This window comes from Schistocerca nitens, chromosome 1 (genome assembly GCF_023898315.1).
Source record: "Schistocerca nitens isolate TAMUIC-IGC-003100 chromosome 1, iqSchNite1.1, whole genome shotgun sequence".
Taxonomy (NCBI): domain Eukaryota; kingdom Metazoa; phylum Arthropoda; class Insecta; order Orthoptera; family Acrididae; genus Schistocerca; species Schistocerca nitens.
Window position 1 is genome coordinate 171128321 of NC_064614.1, and position 17324 is coordinate 171145644.

Genomic DNA, 17324 nt, shown 5'->3' on the forward strand with positions numbered 1-17324 from the left:
AGGTTTCTTGTCTGAAACTGGTTGTCCATAAATTACACATTACAGCTGCACACAGTTATTTAAATATACAAAAAAATATGAATATTATTGGTTACATAAAAGATATACTCACCAAATGGTGGCAAGGTAATAATTATGCAAGCTTCCAGAGCCAGAAGGTTTGAAGGGGAATGAAAAGAGGTGAAGGAAAAGGGCTGTAGAGGTCTATAAAAAGAGGTAGATTTTGGAAAATCCACCTGGAACCACAGGTCATGGGAGACTTGCCGGATGGGATGAGAAGGAAGGAGTCTTTCCTTCTCATCCCTTCCAGAAAGTCTCCCCTGACCCGTGATTCTGGGTGACTTTTCCAAAATCTACCCCTTTTCCTAGACATCTCCTTCGCCCCTCTTCCTTCCCCTTCAACCTTTCTGCCTGGAGAAAGAGCCACTGGCTCCAAAAGCTTGCATAATTATAACCTTTTATGTGCATGTTCTGTTGCTGCTTGGTGAGTAGGTTTTTTATCTATCCGATTACATTGTATTGTCAAAAATTTATTGTTTTCATTGTAATAGAATATATAAATAGATGTATGTGTGTATTTTCCTGGCTAACTTGTGGAACACCTGGAGAAATTTCAACCAAATTGGGAAAATAACTAGGGAGGGAATAAAACAGTGCCAGTAGTGGGGTTTGGATGGGAAGGAGTTGACACATTAAAATAATTGGATACAACTGATGTTAGTGTCACATTATAGTTTTTGATGTTGCTAGATTGTGTAGTGGTGATTCCAGTGAAAGTTCACTGCCTTGGTTTGATGGGAATGGGATTGGAGTGACATGGAAACCATATCTGTGGATTTCGTGGAGTATTTTCAGCCAAACATGTATCATTTGCTATCTGGAAGAACACTCAAAGTGAAAGGGGGAGAGTCTTGCCTAGTACTGCCATGATGTGAGATTGAAGTGGGAACATGCTCATACTGAAAATAATCGAAAATGACTTATTTTAGTGTCATGTCCAAAGGCCTTCTGGGTCGTTGACTGATTTTGTCACGGTATTAATGGTATATCACCCCTACTGGTGGGGTGGAAGAGCGAAAGAAATGACACAAAAATATGGAACTGGGCAATTCTGGGTAATCAGCTACACTTTCATGAGAGTCTATTATTTTGAAACAATTATAAAACGGTAAAAACTATAAATAAAACAGATGAATGAAAGTTGTGTAGAATTCTGTTGAAGTTTAAATATTACAAATTTTTTATGCCTCTTAGTCCTGATTGCAAACTGTTTCCTCAGTCTGACTTTGATATCAATTTATAATGGAATTTTTAAAGATGATTTTTTATCGAGTGCTATCATGTATTCATTTATTTTTGTCTTTGTGTGTATTTTAAATTATACATTTACTTTTCAGCTTCTGTTTTCACAGGTAGGTACGGTTTCAAGATATTATGTGATTTTCACTCGTGACAGTAATGAAAGAGCTTGTTGACAATGTGGAAGAGCTTTGTGAGTGAATACTTATCTTTGTCCCCCCTCCATCCACCCTTTGAGTTTGCTTTATCGTCTTCCTACTTTCTAAAGGGGAGACGGAAGACAATTTTTATCCCTATTCTACAAATGCTATATTATCCTTTAACTAGGTACACTTTTCAAAAGAAATATAAGTGTTACAACAATGAAAACACACACACACACACACACACACACACACACACACACACAGACACACACACACTTGCCTCATATCGTGTAGCCCCCCCGTGAACACACAGAAGTGCCACCATACAACGTGGCACAGAGTCGACTAATGCGTGAAGTAGTGCTAGAGGGAATTGACACCCTGAATCCTGCAGCGCTGCCCATAAATCCATAAGAGTACGAGAGGGTGGAGATGTCTTCTGAACAGCATGTTGCAAGGCATCCCAGATATGCTCAATAATGTTCATTTCTGGGGAGTTTGGTGGTCAGCAGAAGTATTTGAACTCAGAGAGTGTTCCTGGAGGCACACTGTAGCAACTCCGGACGTATGGAGTTCACTGTCCTGCTGGAATTGTTAAAGTTCATTGAAATGCACAACGGACATGAATGGACACAGGTGATCAGACAGGATGCTTATGTACATGTCACCTGTCAGAGTCATTTATAGATGTATCAAGGGCCCCATATCACTCCAACTTGAACAGTCCCCTGCTGAGATGCAGGCTCCATGGATTCATGAGGTTTTCTCCATACTCGTACATGTCCACTCGATACAATTTGAAAAGAGTCTCCTCCAACCAGGCAAAATGTCTCCAGTTATCAACAGTCCAGTGTCAGTGTTGACAGGCCCAGGCAAGGCGTAAAGCTTTGTATCGTGCAGTCATCAATGGTACATGAGTGGTCCCTTGGTTCCGGAAGCCCACATTGATGATGTATCGTTGAATGGTTCATACGCTGACCTTTATTGGTGGCCCAGCATTGAAATCTGCACCAATTTGTGGAAAGGTTGCACTTCTGTCACATTGAACAATTCTCTTCAGTCATCGTTGGTCCCGTTCTTGCAGGATCTTTTCCCAGCCGCAGCAGTCTCAGAGATTTGATATCTTATCGGATTCATGATATTCACAGTACATTCGTGAAATGGTCATACGGGAAAACCCCCACTTCATCACTACGTCAGAGATGCTGTGTCCCACCGCTCGTGCGCCGACTATAACACCACGTTCAACTCCACTTAAATCTTGAGAACCTGCCATTGTAGGAGCAGTAACTGATCTAACAACTGCGCCTGGTACTTAATGTCTTATATGGGTGTTTCCGGCCGCAGCGGCGTATTCTGCCTGTTTTTTTAACACACACACACACACACACACAAAGTAAAATGAACTAAATACCTCTTATGGATTTGGAGAATTTTTTTATTCTTTCTCTAATAATATTCCACATTTTTTAATAAATTAATTATTATAAAACAGTTTCGTTGGGTTCTTGGTTCTCAATATACTTGTTATAATTTACTACCATTCTGAGTACGAATTGACAAAATTTCATATTTCTAATCAAATTAGTTTAGAAAATAATGGTACCTGAAAGTCAAAAAATGTAGTTTTGAGAAAAATCAATTTAAAATTTAGTGTTGCAGTTTTAGTATAGTTATTGATGAGAATTACTTACCACTAATATTTGCCTGCACCATTCTGAGCGTCATCTGAATCAAACTGATCTTTTCTTCTGTAGGTCCCTCTTCTTTTCTGTCTGGCTTCTTTTTTGCATTTTAAATTATCAATTTCTGCTTTGCAGAGTCTCTAAATATTTGCACAAGGATTTTGCAGTATTTCCACTAGATTTTATGCCAAATACTTCCAAGGTATCCAGTTTTCTTGTTGCACCACCATTGAAGCATAAAATACCATCAAAACAATATCTTTACAAAGATCTCTAAATATAGGTCTAATTTCATTTGTTACTGTTGCGGGTAAAAAATGTATGTGGTCATATGCTGCACTTCTCCTGTATGTGCGCCAAGTGTCAGGATCTTTCAGGCAAAGCCAGTGCTTGAGGATTCTTGCTTCCCTGACATGGGCTTAATGACAGGTGGTGCCGTCCACCTGCGTAGCTGGACAGTAATGTGCTTGCGTCCCATGCAGTAGGCACGGGTTCGATTCCCGGCGGGGTTGGAGATTTTATCCACTCTTGGACTGGGTGTTGTGTTGTCCTCATCATCATTTCATCCTCATCACTGGCACGTGAGTCGCCCAATGTGGTGTCGACTGAAAGAAGACTCGCACTCGGCGGTCGAACTTCCCCGGGTGGGGCCCCCCCGGCCATCAATGCCATACACTCATTTCATTTCATTTTTACAGCTGGTGCGTAAGTAAGTATCTTCATCTCTTTTTCGGACTGATCATTGAGCCTCCCATAATCCATGATGTGATGTGCATTCAGTAGTAGGAATTTTGTTTGTCAGTGCTACCTGATAAATCTCCAATACATATTAAGTCAGTGTGATTCCTGAATCAACAGAGCACTCTTTCACTAATTCAGATACAATTGTTATACACACAGTGTTCACATGTTTAGTAAGTAATTCCTACCCTCTCTTCAGCAGTCAGTTTGCTGTTCAGTTGAGATATTCTTAGTGGTGATTGTCCTTCATTTTCCATAAGTATTACAACTTGTCTTTTGTTGAGGGATTTCTATGTGAATCTATACTTCACAGACTATTATACAGATTGCAAGAATACACTGCACATTTTTTAAATTTGCACTGACTTAAAAAACCTGTAATGCAGGGCCTTGCATAGTGCTGAGCTGGATAGTGCCCGAGATACAGTCACCACCATGCAGTGTTCATGAATTACGCTCTTTAACTATGCATCTTATGCAGCTTGCTATATATTGCGTGAATACTGCAGAAAATGAGTACTGCAGAAATGGAATGTTCCTAAGCTTATTGTGAGTGGTCACTTGCTAAAAAGAGATGTTCCTAAGCTTATTGTGAGTGGTCATTTGTTACCTGGCTAGGTTTCTGTCATTACTACGTAAGTAACTGTATGTGCCTGTAGATTGCAGTCCAGGATTTCTGACTCTTTTTGTCAGCAAGTTTCTGCTCATAAATATGGTGGCAATGCCCTAGATGGATAGGTGGGAAGTAGGAATTCCTTCATGAAAAAAAATAGAAACTTTTGCTTATCTGTTGGCAAAAAGCTCTTGGGTGTCTAGCCGGGTAGATAGTGCTAAAATACCGCGACATTTCGACTAGTGTCATACTCATCATCTTCTGGTAAAGTTTTGAAATATGCTATTGGGACAGCATCATAAAGGAATCCATTAAAATAAAGAGTTCACAAGGAACTGGCCAACAGAGATGAAGGGTACCAGCTAAGTGTGGTGTGGATTTCCACATTGTGGCAATGTGACAAGATTTGTGTCCAGCTCTGTCCAATTCGTAAAATGCGGCAGCTAGAATGCCCACACACAGATGCGAACAGCGCACCCCCTACACACACTACTGCAGCCTCCAGCCCCCCCACCCCCCGTTTCCCTGCCCACTGGCCAGACAGTACCTGGTCACAAGTAGCCTGGTGGAGGGTGGCACACCGCTACTATAAGTAATGTAGCATCCACATATCTTGACACTGCCAGAAGACGACGAGTGAGGGCTTGCACGCGACCAACCAGCGTGTGGCCTGTGCAGGGTGTGGCAGTGTAGTGCTGGAAGAGACTTGTTGGAACATCGTAGCATTTAAACACTGCGACCCGGCTGGATACCTGAGAGCTTTTCACCAAAGATATACATTGGGGGAGCCAACATTCACTTATCTAGCTTATTTAATGAGGAAATTTCAAGGAAGTGAGTAAAGTGTGACATGGAAATATATGGACTTGCATCATTGATACCTTTGGGCCTTGTTCCAAGGCATATTTTTTGTGCCTATTGACTCATCTCCTAGCATTGGCCACTTTATCAATGGCTATAAAGACTAAGGTATCAGTTTCAAACACAAACAAGCTCTGCTAGCTGACTCCTGCCTAAGATTGCGGAGTCATGCCAAGATGTGTTATGGCGCTTATAGTGGGGAAGAGTTCCTGCTGTTTGCTTTATTTAACACTAAGATACAGCTGGCCGAAGTGGCCGAGCGGTTCTAGGCGCTACAGTCTGGAACCGCGCGCATGCTACGGTCACAGGTTCGAATCCTGCCTCGGGCATGGGTGTGTGTGATGTCCTTAGGTTAGTTAGGTTTAAGTAGTTCTAAGTTCTAGGGGACTGATGACCTCAGAATTTAAGTCCCATAGTGCTCAGAGCCATTTGAACTAAGATACACAACTTGTCTAATTTCAGTCCATGTTATTTTCTATTGAAGTTGTTTTTGCAGTTTTCAATTTCTGTAGCTCCTCTGTATATCACAACATAGTAATGATTGGATCTTGATAAATCCAAAGTAACAAGGAAATAAATTTTGTGATTTCTTGGTCTTGGTGCGTTATCTGCTGTTGCCGTGCATTATCTGCTGTTGCCAATTTATCCATGTTTCCCAGACAACAAATAATTATTTTTCAATATTATACCTGTGTACACTAATACCCTTGTGGGTACATTCAGATATCTTCTGCAAACTATTCAAATAAAAGGTCTTTGATTTCAAGTCCAACCAAGCATTCACAGCATCAGTCACTACATTATCATTGTCAAATCATCGTCCTTTGAGGTCTTTTTTTTTAGGTTTGGTAAAATAAAAAAAGTCTGATGAAGCCAAATCTGGAGAATATGGTGGATGATATAACATTTCGAACACACAGTCATGCAGAGTTTCCAGCATTGCGAGGGCTCTGTACGCCAGTTCATTGTCCTGATGCAAAAGAACTCCGTGTGCCAATTTTCTGCACCTTCTTTTCTTTATCTCTTCTCTCAAATGAAGCAGGAGGTTGCAATAGTAAGATGCATTGGTAGTTCACCCTTTTGCAAGTAATACACCATAATTACCCATTCTGAATCCCGGAAGACCGATGCCATCACCTTACTGGCTGATTTTTGCTCCTGGAATTTTTTTGGGTTAGGGGATTTAGCATGTTTCCATTGCTGTGACTGTTGTTTTGTCTCAGGATCAAAATGGTGAACCCTTGTTTCCTGTTGCACAAGATGGAACAATGCCCTTAAGTGTATTCTGCCTGTCCTCCACAATTTCCTTGGGCGTCATTCACCTTTTAATGCATTCTAGTGGCAAAACTAATGAAATTTGAGTTGCGTACCCACGAAGCGTCACCAAAAAAGTAGGTTGTGGTGTTTATGCAAGATATTATGGTAACTATCTCGGTCTAGAAACTTTTTGACCACCCCTCTTATATGTACTTGATGTTTAGCAGTTTGCAATATTGAAACAGAGTACCAGATGGAAAATCCAACAATTCCTAATTTTTGAACTTGACCCGTGTGAGAAGGTGCAATATTTTCTTTGATCTTAACGTTTTGATGTATAAAAAAGGCAGTGTACAGACATTTTATTTGTGCTATATTTATTAAACTGCAAATGCCTCATTTAATTTGCCATCCTAATTTTCTTCAGGAACCATCAATTGTTCTATTTTGTGAACAAAACAGTCTAGATCATGTTTTATAACAGTTATGACTGACTTTGTCCAAGTTATACCACCTTCAGATTTAACACAAAAATACAGGACTATTTTGCCCACAAGTGTCACTAATATTTCATTTTTCAGGCTTCCTTTGTGTGACCGATTAATGGTCTGCTTCCAGGTGTTCTGCTGAGTTGTTGTTTCCATTTTATGCACATTAATTTGATGACCAAAGGACCCATCAATCTTCTTCAGGAGCTGTGACTTTTGCTGTTATGTGTACTCAGCACTCATTACACCTGGACATCATCGAGGCAGCCAGTACACAAAACAGCAAACCTCACAGCTCTGGAAGAAGGTGGCTGGCTATAATATTGTTCATAAAATGGTAGGACAACTCAACAGAACACCCAGAAGCACACAATCAGCTGTTTCTCGTTTCAATGTAATGACACACACTAGCTGATGCCAGTGGTAGGAACAGTTCTGTATTTTAGTCTTAAATCTAAAGATTAGATTAGATTAAATTAAATTCAGTTTTCATTCCATAGACCCAAAAATGAGAGGATTCTTGTGGGTGTGGCACAAGTCAGAAAGTATAACATAAAATGTTTGAATGTAATACTCACTACCCTGATCATTTGTCAGGAGATTGTCAAAGTAGGTGAATACATTACAGTAAACTGGAACTGCTAATTTTACAGAATTAATACTCTCTCAGAATGAAACATAGTTATACACTTTTAATAAATTTATCAATATTATGAAAAGGAAAGTTGCCACTCACCATATAACGGAGATGCTGAGTCGCAGATAGGCAATTATAGCTTTCTGCCGTTAAGGCCTTTGTCAACAATAGACAGCCATACAAGTGCGTGCACACACACACACACACACACACACACACACACACACACACACACACACACATGCGTGCGCCACTGCAATCTCAGGCAACTGAAACCACACATTTCATCCTGGATTTTCCATTGTTAGATTTAATAAATTTATCATTGACAAAATACCTAATCTTGACTGCCGTGACCATGTGCTGTTAAAACTGAAATATAATAGGCATTTTTACTGAAGCTGAACTAACAGTCCCTGTTAAGATATTCTTCTATAGAGTAAACCAGATGCCTATCAAAAAGTTTTTCAGACTCTGTTTAAACCTTGGTTTATGTGAAACCAGGTTTTTAATGATTTCTGGCAATTTATTGAAAATCTGTGTTCCTGAATATTGGACCCTTTTTTATACCAAGGTAAGTGATTTAAAGCCTTTATGTAGATTGTTTGTATTCCTGGTATTGATACTATGTATTGAGCTATTGGTTGGAAATGGAGGTATATTACTTGCAACAGATTTCATGTAGGAATAAATAAACTTGAAGTAATGCTTAGGATATAAAGTTCCTTGAACAGGTTTCTACATGATGTTTTTGAATTAACACGACAAATGAGTATTATTACACACTTCTGCATGCTAAAAATGTTTGCTCAATTTGACAAGTTACCCCAGAATATGATCCTGTTGGGCATAACAGAATGAAAGTAAGCAAAGTATGTAAGTTTTTTTATACTTATATCTCCTACATATGACATCAAAATACAGACTTGCTTAGGTGCTTGAGGTCCTGCTTTTGCTGCTTATGCTTTTCCCAACTGAATTTATTATTGAGTTGTAATGCCAGAAATTTAACATTGTCCACCTCTCCAATCTGCATGCCTTCATATGTTGTACACATGCTGGAAGGATATCTTGTACAGGTTCTGAACTGCATATAGTGGGTCTTTTCAAAGTTTAATGACAGTGAGTTTACTTTAAACCATATATTGCCAGTGAAAATTTAATTAGCAGCCATTTCTAAATCTGTACTTGACTTGCTATTTATTGCAATGTTTGCATCATCAAAACAAATTTAGCATCTGCCAATGTAACGGATTAATGTACACAAGAAAAAACAACAGACCCAAGATGGAACCTTGAGGAACACCACATGTAATTAATTCCCAATCAGATGAAGACTGACTGCTTACTGCACAGATATTTTGCAAGGATGCCCTTTGTTTCCCATTAGTCAGATAAGAATCAAACCATTTCGCAGCACTGCTGGTGACACCATAATATTCTAATTTACTTAAGCGAATGCTGTGATTCACACAGTCATCTAATGAATTAAGTACAGTCTCACTGTACATGTAAATAGCTTTCTCTATATTGAAACCCTTAAGAAACTCAAACTAACTTAGACAATATGTTATTTGCAGTCAGATGCTTACGGAGACATTTGAACACAATGTTTTCAGAAACTTTTGAAAAAGCTGGCAAAAGTGAAATTGGCCAGTAGTTTGATGGTACCTCTTTATCCCCCGTCTCGTAAAGAGGCCTGTTGTTGTTGTGGTCCTCAGTCCTGAGACTGGTTTGATGCAGCTCTCCATGCTATCCTATCCTGTGCAAGCTTCTTCACATCCCAGTACTTACTGCAACCTACATCCTTCTGAATCTGCTCAGTGTATTCATCTGTTGGTCTCCCTCTACAATTTTTACCCTCCACGCTGCCCTCCAATGCTAAATTTGTGGTCCCTTGATACCTCAGAACATGTCCTACTAACCGGTCCCTTCTTTTTGTCAAGTTGTGCCACAAACTCCTCTTCTCCCCAATTCTATTCAATACTTCATCATTAGTTATGTGATCTACCCATCTAATTTTCAGCATTCTTCTGTAGCACCACATTTCGAAAGCTTCTATTCTCTTCTTGTCCAAACTATTTATCATCCATGTTTCACTTCCATACATGGCTACACTCCATACAAATACTTTCAGAAACGACTTCCTGACACTTAAATTTATACTCGATGTTAACAAATTTCTCTTCTTCAGAAAAGATTTCCTTGCCATTGCCAGTCTACATTTTATATCTTCTCTACTTCGACCATCATCAGTTATTTTGCTCCCCAAATAGCAAAACTCCTTTACTACTTTAAGTGTCTCATTTCCTAATCTCATTCCATCAGCATCACCCAACTTAATTCGACTACATTCCATTATCCTCGTTTTGCTTTTGTTGATGTTCATCTTATATCCACCTTTTAAGACACTGTCTATTCCGTTCAACTGCTCTTCCAAGTCGTTTGCTGTCTCTGACAGAATTACAATGTCACCGGCGAACCTCAAAAGTTTTTATTTCTTCTCCGTGGATTTTAATACCTACTCCGAATTTTCTTTTGTTTCCTTTACTGCTTGCTCAATATACAGATTGAATAACATTGGGGAGAGGCTACAACCCTGTCTCACTCCCTTCCCAACCACTGCTTCCCTTTCATGCCCCTCAACTGTTATAACTGCAATCTGGTTTCTGTACAAATTGTGTATAGCCTTTTGCTCCCTGTATTTTACCCCTGCTACCTTTAGAATTTGAAAGAGAGTATTCCAGCTTTCTCTAAGTCTACAAATGCTAGAAATGTATGTTTGCCTTTCCTTAATCTTTCTTCTAAGATAAGTCGTAGGGTCAGTATTGCCTCACGTGTTCCAACATTTCTACGGAATCCAAACTGATCTTCCCCAAGGTCGGCTTCTACCTGTTTTTCCATTCGTCTGTAAAGAATTCATGTTAGTATTTTGCAGCTGTGACTTATTAAACTGATAGTTCGGTAATTTTCACATATGTCAACACCTGCTTTCTTTGGGATTAGAATTATTATATTCTTCTTGAAGCCTGAGGGTATTTCGCTTGTCTCTTACATCTTGCTCATCAGATGGTAGAGTTTTGTCACGACCGGCTATTGGTTATGACCTGTAGATTAAAACTGATGAAACTGCAAAAAGGTGGGAATTTAAGGAGATGGGACCTGGATAAACTGAAAGAACCAGAGGTTGTACAGAGTTTCAGGGAGAGCGTAAGGGAACAATTGACAGGAATGGGGGAAAGAAATACAGTAGAAGAAGAATGGGTAGCTTTGAGGGATGAAGTAGTGAAGGCAGCAGAGGATCAAGTAGGTAAAAAGACGAGGGCTAGTAGAAATCCTTGGGTGACAGAAGAAATACTGAATTTAATTGATGAAAGGAGAAAATATAAAAATGCAGTAAATGAAGCAGGCAAAAAGGAATAAAAACGTCTCAAAAATGAGATCGGCAGGAAGTGCAAAATGGCTGAGAAGGCATGGCTATAGGACAGATGTAAGGATGAAGAGGCTTATCTCACTAGGGATAAGATAAATACTGCCTACAGGAAAATTAAAGAGACCTTCAGAGAAAAGAGAACCACACGTATGAATATCAAAAGCTCAGATGGAAACCCAGATCTAAGCAAAGAAGGGAAAGCAGAAATGTGGAAGGAGCATATAGAGGGTCTATACAAGTGCGATGTACTTGAGGACAATATTATGGAAATGGAAGAGGATGTAGATGAAAATGAAATGGGAAATATGATACTGCGTGAAGAGTTTGACAGAGACTGAAAGACCTGAGTCGAAACAAGGCGCGGGAGTAGACAACATTCCATTAGAACTACTGACAGCTTTGGGAGTGCCAGTCCTAATGTAACTCTACCATCTGGTGAGCAAGATGTATGAAACAGGCGAAATACCCTCAGACTTCAAGAAGAATATAATAATTCCAATCCCAAAGAAAGCAGGTGTTGACAAATGTGTAAATTACCGAACAATCAGTTTAATAAGTCATGGCTGCAAAATACTAACTCTGATTCTTTACAGACGAATGGAAAAACTAGCAGAAGCCGACTTCGGGGAAGATCCATTTGGATTCCGTAGAAATGTTGGAACATGTGAGGCAATACTGACCCTAAGACTCATCTTAGAAGCTAGATTAAGGAAAGGCAAACCTACACTTCTAGCATTTGTAGACTTAGAGAAAGCTTTTGACAGTGTTGACTGGAATACGCTCTTTCAAATTCTGGAGGTGGCAGGGGTAAAATACAGGGAGCAAAAGGCTATACACAAATTGTACAGAAACCAGATGGCAGTTATGAGTTGAGGGACACGAAAGGGAAGGAGAGGTTGGGAAGGGAGTGAGACAGGGTTGTAGCCTCTCCCAGATGTTATTCAATCTGTATATTGAGCAAGCTGTGAAGGAAACAAAAGAAAAATTCGGAGCAGGTATTAAAATCCATGGAGAAGAAATAAAAACTTTGAGGTTCGCCGATGACATTGTAATTCTGTCAGAGACAGTAAAGGACTTGGAAGAACAGTTGAATGGAATGGATAGTGTCCTGAAAGGAGGGTATAAGATGAACATCAGCAAAAGCAAAACTATGATAATGGAATGTAGTCTAATTAAGTCTGGTGATGCTGAGGGAATTAGATTAGGAAATGAGATGCTTAAAGTAGAAAAGGAATTTTGCTATTTGGGGAGCAAAATAACTGATGATGGTCGAAGTAGAGAGGATATAAAATGTAGACTGGCAATGGCAAGGAAAGCGTTTCTGAAGAAGAGAAATTTGTTAACATCGAGTATAGATTTAAGTGTCAGGAAGTCATTTCTGAAAGTATTTGTATGGAGTGTAGCCATGTATGGAAGTGAAACATGGATGATAAATAGTTTGGACAAGAAGAGAATAGTAGCTTTTGAAATGTGGTGCTACAGAAGAATGCTGAAGATTGGATGGGTAGATCACATAACTAATGAGGATGTATTGAATATGATGGGGGAGAAGAGAAGTTTGTGACACAACTTGACTAGAAGAAGGGATCGGCCGGTAGGACGTGTGTTGAGGCATCAAGGGATCACCGATTTAGTATTGGAGGGCAGCGTGGAGGATAAAAATCGTAGAGGGAGACCAAGAGATGAATACACTAAGCAGATTCAGAAGGATGTAGGTTGCAGTAGGTACTGGGAGATGAAGAAGCTTGCACAGGATAGAGTAGCATGGAGAGTTGCATCAAACCAGTCTCAGGACTGAAGACCACAACAACAACCACCTTCTAGTATCTCCAGGCTTCTTCCATGTATACAACCTTCTTTCATGATTCTTGAACCAAGTGTTAGCTATGATTAAGTTATGCTCTGTGCAAAACTCTACCAGCCGACTTCCTCCTTCATTTCTTTGCCCCAATCCATATTCACCTACTATGTTTCCTTCTCTCCCTTTCCCTACTCTCGAATTCCAGTCACCCATGACTATTAAATTTTCGTCTCCCTTCACTACCTGAATAATTTCTTTTATCTCATCATACATTTCATCAATTTCTTCATCATCTGCAGAGCTAGTTGGCATATAAACTTGTACTACTGTAGTAGGCGTCTTAACTTAAGCATATTTAGCCAGTCTGGAAATGGGTCACTGATAGGAGGTTGATTACACAAATAACTTCAGCTAGAACTCAACTCACTTCCTTGACATATTATCATAACCACTGGAATACTTTGATTTTAAGGATTTTATGATGGGAGCTACTTCTTTGGGAGACGTGAGTGTCATTTTCATTTTATTGAAGCTATTTGTAAAGACTGGTCTCAGATACTCCATTGCATTGTTTACCAAAGCTGAAACCCCAAGCTGTCAGTAACAGAAACAAAGCACTTCTTTAGGAGGTTTGCAACACTACATGCACTTGTTACCAATGTCTCATTTATTTTTAGAGCTCTCTGTTCCTCTTCCTTTTTTGCCTCACTGTCTCCATCTTCACTGTATCCCATATAGTTTTTATTTTGTTGCCTGATATATATATATATATATAACAAAGATGATGTGACTTACCAAATGAAAGTGCTGGCAGGTCGACAGACACACAAACATACACACAAAATTCAAGCTTTCGCATCAAACTGTTGCCTCATCAGGAAAGAGGGAAAGACGAAAGGATGTGGGTTTTAAGGGAGAGGGTAAGGAGTCATTCCAATCCCGGGAGCGGAAAGACTTACCTTAGGGGGAAAAAAGGACGGGTATACACTCGCGCACACACACACATATCCATCCACACATATAGAGACACAAGCAGACATATTTAAAGACAAAGAGTTTGGGCAGAGATGTCAGTTGAGGCAGAAGTGCAGAGGCAAAGATGTAGAAATGACAGGTGAGGTATGAGTGGCGGCAACTTGAAATTAGCGGAGATTGAGGCCTGGTGGATAACGGGAAGAGAGGATATATTGAAGAGCAAGTTCCCATCTCCGGAGTTCGGATAGGTTGGTGTTAGTGGGAAGTATCCAGATAACCCGGACGGTGTAACACTGTGCCAAGATGTGCTGGCCGTGCACCAAGGCATGTTTAGCCACAGGGTGATCCTCATTACCAACAAACACTGTCTGCCTGTGTCCATTCATGCGAATGGACAGTTTGTTGCTGGTCATTCCCACATAGAATGCGTCACAGTGTAGGCAGGTCAGTTGGTTGATCACGTGGGTGCTTTCACACGTGGCTCTGCCTTTGATCGTGTACACCTTCCGGGTTACAGGACTGGAGTAGGTGGTGGTGGGAGGGTGCATGGGACAGGTTTTACACCGGGGACGGTTACAAGGGTAGGAGCCAGAGGGTAGGGAAGGTGGTTTGGGGATTTCATAGGGATGAACTAAGAGGTTACGAAGGTTAGGTGGACGGCGGAAAGACACTCTTGGTGGAGTGGGGAGGATTTCATGAAGGATGGATCTCATTTCAGGGCATTTCCGAACTCCAGAGATGGGAACTTGCTCTTCAATATATCCTCTCTTCCCGTTATCCACCAGGCCTCAATCTCCGCTAATTTCAAGTTGCCGCCACTCATACCTCACCTGTCATTCAACAACATCTTTGCCTCTGCACTTCTGCCTCGACTGACATCTCTGCCCAAACTCTTTGTCTTTAAATATGTCTGCTTGTGTCTGTATATGTGTGGATGGATATGTGTGTGTGTGTGTGCGAGTGTACACCCGTCCTTTTTTCCCCCTAAGGTAAGTCTTTCCGCTCCCGGGATTGGAATGACTCCTTACCCTCTCCCTTAAAACCCACATCCTTTCGTCTTTCCCTCTCCTTCCCTCTTTCCTGATGAGGCAACAGTTTGTTGCGAAAGCTTGAATTTTGTGTGTATGTTTGTGTTTGTTTGTGTGTCTATCGACGTGCCAGCGCTTTCGTTTGGTAAGTCACATCATCTCTGTTTTTAGATATATTTTTCCCACGTGGAATGTTTCCCTCAAATGAATAGAAATGCTGATCAAGGTAGATTTGATAAAGATTTAAAAGTAAAGAAATGCCCTGATAAGATTCGAACCCACAACCTCCAGCACGGCAAAGTGTGTGATACCTGGTATCTCAACCTACATAACCATAACATGGTATCAAAAAGTCAGTCCCACTGCTAGGGACATCTTTTCGTTAGTTTTCCCTTGGTAGCCAATCAACAGGGTTATGGAAGTAAAATTGTCCGCATTGCTACTTAACGTACTTATCAGATACGCACTGCTGTTGAAGGGATTTGTTCAGGAGATGCCTTTTGGCCCATAAGTACTAGTCCCTAGTTGCTCTTCTACCTGGGTGCATGGTAGTTGTCGGCTTTCAGCCGCAGAAGTCAAGGGTGTAGTACATTTATAGATGGTGTATCTGTCGGAAATACTAAATGGCACCCTATGACATCCCATCTGCTGTTTACTTGAGATATGAGACAAGTTTCTCTGTAAAATTTAGTGGCTACAATTGTGGCAGTCTATTTCTTTAATTGACATTATAGTGAGTTCTGCGCTTGCAAAGTACTTTGTGGAGGGTATTTTGTGCCATTGCTAGTCATTTTCTTTCCTGTTCCATACCCAGATGGAATGAGGGAAAAATGATTACCAGTATGACCAATCTCCCTTACTTTGTTTTTAGAGTCATTGTGTGAAATAATCATTGGAAGCAGTAGAATCATTCTGCTTTCTGTTGCAATTGCTGGTTCCCTCTACTTCATCAATAGTGTGTCATGACAAGATTTTCTTTCTCCCTTCAGAGATTTCCATCTGAGCTTATGAAGTATTTCCGTAGCATTCTCACACTGATGAAACCAAGCAGTAGCAAATCTAGCAGCACTCGTTTGAATTACCTTGATTCTGTCTTTAATTTCATGGGGTATGGATCCCAAACTCTTTAACGATGCTGAAGGAGGGTTGTACAAACAGTATGTATGGTGTCTCCAATAAATAGGTAGACAACCATTCTCCTTCTGTGCAGATGGTCTTATATTCTTGTTCCATTTTATGTTGTTTCACATCACACATAAGTATTTAATCAAGTTTACTGAGTATATAATTGATACTGTATTCAAACATTGTTTCTCCACCCACACGCATTAACTTACATTTATTCACATTTAAAGCTTCTCACCAATCATCACTTCAAATATAAATTCTGCCCAAGTCGCCTTGATTACAATTACAGTCATCAAACAGTGGCATTTTTTAACACCCAAAAGCATCATTAGTAAACAATCTCAGATTGCTACCCACGCTGTCTGACAAATCGTTTATGTACATAGGGAACAGGAACCATTCTGGATCAATAGTAGATGTATTGTTATTGACTGAATATCATTGAGTTACCTCTGCTGATGTGAATTGTGGGTACACTAAGTGAGAAGTCTCACTTGTTCAGGACCCGTCGTGTTTTGTATTCAGACAAAAATGTTCTTCACTGCATGTTGCTCATATTGCATGGGTAGTATTGGAATTTCTGTTGCTTCACTGCAACACTCCAACATATTACTTGTTGGCAGTGCACAGGGTATGCTTACTTGACATCTGGTCCATTATGTTTATAATCAACAACTACTATGAATCGGGGGGGGGGGGGGGGGGGGGAATCAAGGACTCAGTATGCCTGATTTAATGAATGGACTACCAGTAATATGATGTATACTGTTGAAACTACAAACAATTCTTCGTATAGATTTGAATTACAATTTTCCTTTCTATCTTAATACTAGTTTGTGGGAGTAAAATTTGTGATTTGGGATGGGAATGGGGAGTTCAATCATTAACGTGAGAATGTATGTGGGGCAGGATACAGGGGTATATTTGTGATTGTGTTCCCCAAACCCTATTCATCCCCAGTACTTTGTGTAATATTTCTTCTCTTACCTTAATGGTCTTTGCTCACCTTTGTGAGACATACACTAGGCAAGTGCCTGTTAACAAGCAAATTAGCAGCTAAGAGCCCACATGTGAAATAATTTTGAACTTGGCTATAAGAGAGGAAATATCAGAAGAAAGAAATTGCAGTAGATAAGAAATGGGATCCTCAATTTCCATGACGGGGTAGAAAACCACAAACTTCATCAGAGAAGAAATGTGTATATAGAATAATATGGAATAAATAAAAGAAT

General features: G+C 40.1%; 1 protein-coding gene across 1 annotated transcript in view; it reads left to right on the forward strand.

Moving 5' to 3' along the window:
- Positions 1 to 17324, forward strand: part of LOC126234963 (uncharacterized) — a 255253-nt gene that overhangs the window by 141390 nt on the left and 96539 nt on the right. The gene's annotated exons all lie outside the window — the stretch shown is intronic.